The following is a 4,635-nucleotide window of genomic DNA, read 5'->3' as shown; positions in this document are numbered from 1 at the left end:
GTTCATTTTGAGCATTAATTTTTGATGTAATAATAATATTCTTTATTTATTCTGGGATTGAACCCTTTAGAATAATATACAGGCATCAAAATTAGGCTTTAGAGCCATAGAGTGAAATACAAAATAAAAATGAAATTATAAAACGTCATAAAATATAATAAAACAATGAATTTAAAAAGATAAAAATAAACAACAATAATTAACAGAATATATAAAATAAGAATAAAACATATAAAGTAAAACCATATGTCATATCATAAAACATAAGATGACAAACACTTCTGATAATAAGTAATAGAAAAAAAAAATGATAAAAATCAAAAATAATTAAACTAAAAATATTAAATGGAAAGGTCCAATTTCTGCTAATATACTTATTTACAAAAATCTGAAACATTAAGTACAGAAAATATATAAACCTTGTTTGAAACTCTCAATTTTTATTCTTCCAGAATCGGGTGGACAGAAGGTGGTCGAAGATATGGGTTTTGAAGGTTGGAAGGGTATTAGAACTATGAATGGAGGAGGGAATAGAATTCCATAGGGATGAGGAAAGATCTACCAAAGGCTGCGGTTCAATGAGCAGTTATATGTAAGTCTGAAGGCTGTGAGCGGGTATTGCGGGAATGCAGAATATATAATATAATTATAATATTTAATAAGTTATTTTCTGCTGCAATTCCCATCCCATTTACTTCTTTTAACTGATAAATATCGATATTTAATACATCTTTATCTTATCTTTAAATCATAATATTTACATATCTTTTTTGATGTTTAAGAGTGACGTTATTCATGGTCCTTTGTACTTTTTTTGAACTATTTAACTCTACATTCTGACAATCTTTAGTATTAAATATTCAATATTACAATATGTATTATGAAATAAAAATATTAGATATTATATATTTCTGTATCTATTAAGGTCCTTATCTTCCCCATAGATATAATTTTGGGGTTTGATATTTAACCCTTAATCTACTCTTTGGAAATAAATTCAAAGATTCACCTGAATTTATTGGGTCGACTTGATAAGACTGTAGATTGCTTTCAATTAACAACTTTTTTATTGCTTCTTTAGTATTACGTTTTGTTGCCTTTTGGGTACTCACCTCCTCCCTTTCTGTAGTATTAGGGTCTTCGATGCTTTTGGGCAGTTATTCAAAATGAACTAGTCTATGTTTTAATAAGAAAATTGTTTAATAGTTAATATGACTATAATAATAAGGTTTTCTTGCACTATAAATTAATAAGAATAAAAAAAGAGGGGAAAATTCCCTGTAGAAGTAATGAGCAATTCATTTTAAAACGAAAGTTTGGGCATCGGTCACCCCCGCCACTTTTAGGGTACCTTCAGGTCGAGGTACACTCTGGTCAAGTAAAAATGGTTTGGCACATTTCTGGAGGATCTAAAGTAAATAATTACCTAACAGAATAATTAGAGATGAATGAATTTGAATTACCTTTCTTTTCTTCAACTCCATCTGCAAGCCTCCTTTTCTTTACATTTGGGCAACTACAAAAATAATTTTCTTCCTTGTCATTCACATTAATTTTCAAAAATTCTTATTAATTTTGTATCTTCAGGGCTTGGAAAACAGCAACTTCTCTTGCTCCCACACTGAAATCTCATCTTTGATTTGTTACCTTTACGGTCCTACAAAGGCAGAACAAAAATCAGCTTATGTTTCTTAATTTTATAAGGAAATAATAACTTTTTAACATACAGTGCCTCAATGGTCTTGAATTATGTTTCCTTAACTGCCTTGGACTGTAATAATGCAGAATCTGGTGGTAAAAAAAAAAATAATAATAATAATAATAAAGAATTCTGTTTCCTTAACTGCCTTGGACTGTAATAATGCAGAATCTGGTGATTAAAAAAATAATAATAATAATAAAAAAGAAAAAAGAGATTCTTTTAAAAAATTTTGTGGTTAATCACTTCCATCATTTGGAAGTTTCCATTATTTCAGTGGTCCTGAAACGTTGTACAATGTCATGAATAAATAAATAATAATTCATTCAAATGATGGAAGTGATTAACCTCAAAAAATTTTAAAAGAATTGACTCACCAGACTTCCTAGAGAGATAATCCAGAAAAAAGAGAATAATTAGACATGAATGAATATCTATAAACTTTTCACTACTTATTTTCAACTCCATCTTTAGGCACCATTTTCTTTCTTTTATCAGCATCTTCATTAATTGGCTTTAAGGCACATTTTCTAAATTGTATCATCCTTTCCAATTTAATGTTTCCCTGATGCTGAATTGTTTTTCTAACAGCGATGGTTTTTGATGTTGATGGACTGATTTGGATATCCTCATCTGGGCTGCAATCTGGGGTTCTAAAGATTTTAAAGATTTTTTGAAGAGTTGAATTAGTTCAACATTCTTAATTTTACTTAAAATAGGAGAAACGTTCATCTGGATATCCCATTTCAGTGACTCTAAATTGATTGATTCATCACTACTTGCTCTCCTGTTACTTACTGAAGATGATAACAAACTAGTTCCATGGTTCATGTTCATTTCTTGCTCTGCTTTGTTGTGAGACAAAATATCTTGAATTTGGGATTTGTGAAAATTCAGTTTCTGACAGACTAAGAGAATATGCTTACACATATTCCATTTCGCACAAGAATCAAAACATGTACAATTAAATTTATCTAAATATGCCTTACAAAGCTCACATTTAAATGAACAATTGCATGATATTTTGTTTATTGAAACAATGCATACATCATATTCTGATGAAGATGAAAACACCAGTCAAATATTTTTCACATCAATCAGATTTTCAGGATTTAGCAGAAGGGATTTTTTTGTGTCTATCTCTAATAGTCTTCCAACTATAAATAACCTTTCCTTTATTGTGAATATTAACAAGCCTGTTAAAAGAACTTTGATCAACCACAGTATTAACAGCTAGATCAAGACAGTTTTACATTTTTCCTTTTAAAAACAAGTGTCCGAAAATGCTATGAAATTGCTCTAATTGCAAGTTAGTGTTTATAGCAACATTTTTGTGATAACAGTGAGCCCAGGACAAGCAGTTTTTCTCAAACCTTTCCCTAAAATAAAAACCTAATTCTTTTGTTTCTGGGTCACCACATATATCACTTATAATAAGACATAGCTGTTTTAAATTTTCTTTCATCCACTTTATTTTGCAAAATTAAAATCTTCCTGGACGTTTCTTTCCTTTTTTCTAAATTTTTGACATCACTGTAAAGCCTTCTTTGCCAAGCACATTTTTATCCCATGTTCAGAAGAGCCTTTTCTCCACATCACCCATAGTGTTTATCCATGAATTGTAAAATACGTCCGTAATGTCGGTTATTAATATCTGATCTACTTTGGATATGAAGGCTTTCAGAAAAAATTCTATGGATTGGTGATAATTTCTAGTAGAGAAAAGCACAAGGGAATTTTTGGCCCATATCATCAAGCACTAATAAAGTAATCATCTCAAAGTTTTACAAATGAATTTCATGAGTTGATTCAATACATAAACTATCACCACCATATTTTTTTTAACATTTCAGCCTGAAATTCACTCATGAATCTTTGCTAAAATTGGCCAATTCAACTAAATTAAAACCACTAGGTTTGTAGAGTAAAACAGAATTTTTCTCATTTTACCATTGTTCTTTAATCCAAGTATCAATTCTGGTTACATCTTCATTTCAACAAACAAGTTCTTGGTCTAAAGAAAAGTGTTGAACTATGTTTCTTAAATCTTGTCTAGTAAGATGTTTTCTCTTCACTTCATCTGACCCCTATTTTTTATCTCATCAATAATAGTTTTGAAAGAAATTTTTTGAGATATCTTAGAGGCAATATTTTTTTCGTTCTTCTGAAATTAGATACAAATGGAATAGTTCACAATCATGGCCAAGATGGGTTAAACAAAACTCAACTTCAACACTCCTGTTTTGGTTGAAAATAGCTTTAATCTTAGCTGAACAATATGAATTAATTTTTTGTGAATCCTGAATCTTCATTTGTCTTTTACGTTTTGATAAGGGCACTGAACATCTGTAATTGCCTGATCCCTGACAGTAATAGTAAACTATCTTTTTGTCCTGCATTGATATACTACCCAATTTTTTTTACATACATTGATTTCTCAACCGATGTTTTCCAATCCTTAAAAATATTTCTATTTTTAAATTTATGGTCGAGAGTTATCTTATGTTTATTCAATAAATGGCCAAACTGACATAAAACAAAACTGACGTAATGCACAAAAAACATTATCACAAATAGGATACTTAAAAGATTGTGAATATTTAGGTGGTAAACTATCAGAACATTTTCCATTATTGTGTGTGTTAATGTAATGTCTTTTTAGAGTGAAACTGCGAGCAAATTTAGTCTCACAAACTTCACATTTGTAAGTTTTCAACGTTGACATTTCAAATAATTAGTTAACAATTTGTTGTGAATCCTACTTACAATTACATTTAATTTTTTTTCCCCGATCCCTCTAAAACAGAATGAAAAAATAAATTAGTGGATGCTTTATGTATGGAAAAATAAATCATGTTGACTATTACCTTTTCCTTTAAAAGTTATAAAGGTAAGTAAATGAGGAGAAGATGGTTGGGGGTGCGGTCAATGAAACA

The 4,635-nt window shown here is 29.6% G+C and overlaps 1 long non-coding RNA gene across 3 annotated transcripts in view; it reads right to left on the bottom strand.

Moving 5' to 3' along the window:
- LOC136795269 (uncharacterized) overlaps positions 1-4,590 on the bottom strand; it is a 6,706-nt gene extending 2,116 nt beyond the window's left edge. For 2 of the 3 annotated variants that reach the window (XR_010842846.1, XR_010842848.1), the window contains exons 1-2: positions 1,728-4,590; positions 1,464-1,657 (exon numbers count right to left, since the gene is read on the bottom strand). This is a non-coding gene — a long non-coding RNA (uncharacterized lncRNA). The remainder of the gene's footprint in view (positions 1-1,463; positions 1,658-1,727) is intronic. The other variant, XR_010842847.1, reaches the window with a different exon arrangement.
- Positions 4,591-4,635: the final 45 nt, after the last annotated feature.

The sequence above is a fragment of the Halyomorpha halys genome, unplaced genomic scaffold (genome assembly GCF_000696795.3).
Source record: "Halyomorpha halys isolate HHAL.00 unplaced genomic scaffold, Hhal_1.1 Scaffold1280.1, whole genome shotgun sequence".
Taxonomy (NCBI): Eukaryota; Metazoa; Arthropoda; class Insecta; order Hemiptera; family Pentatomidae; genus Halyomorpha; species Halyomorpha halys.
This window is presented reverse-complemented; position numbering and strand designations above follow the sequence as displayed.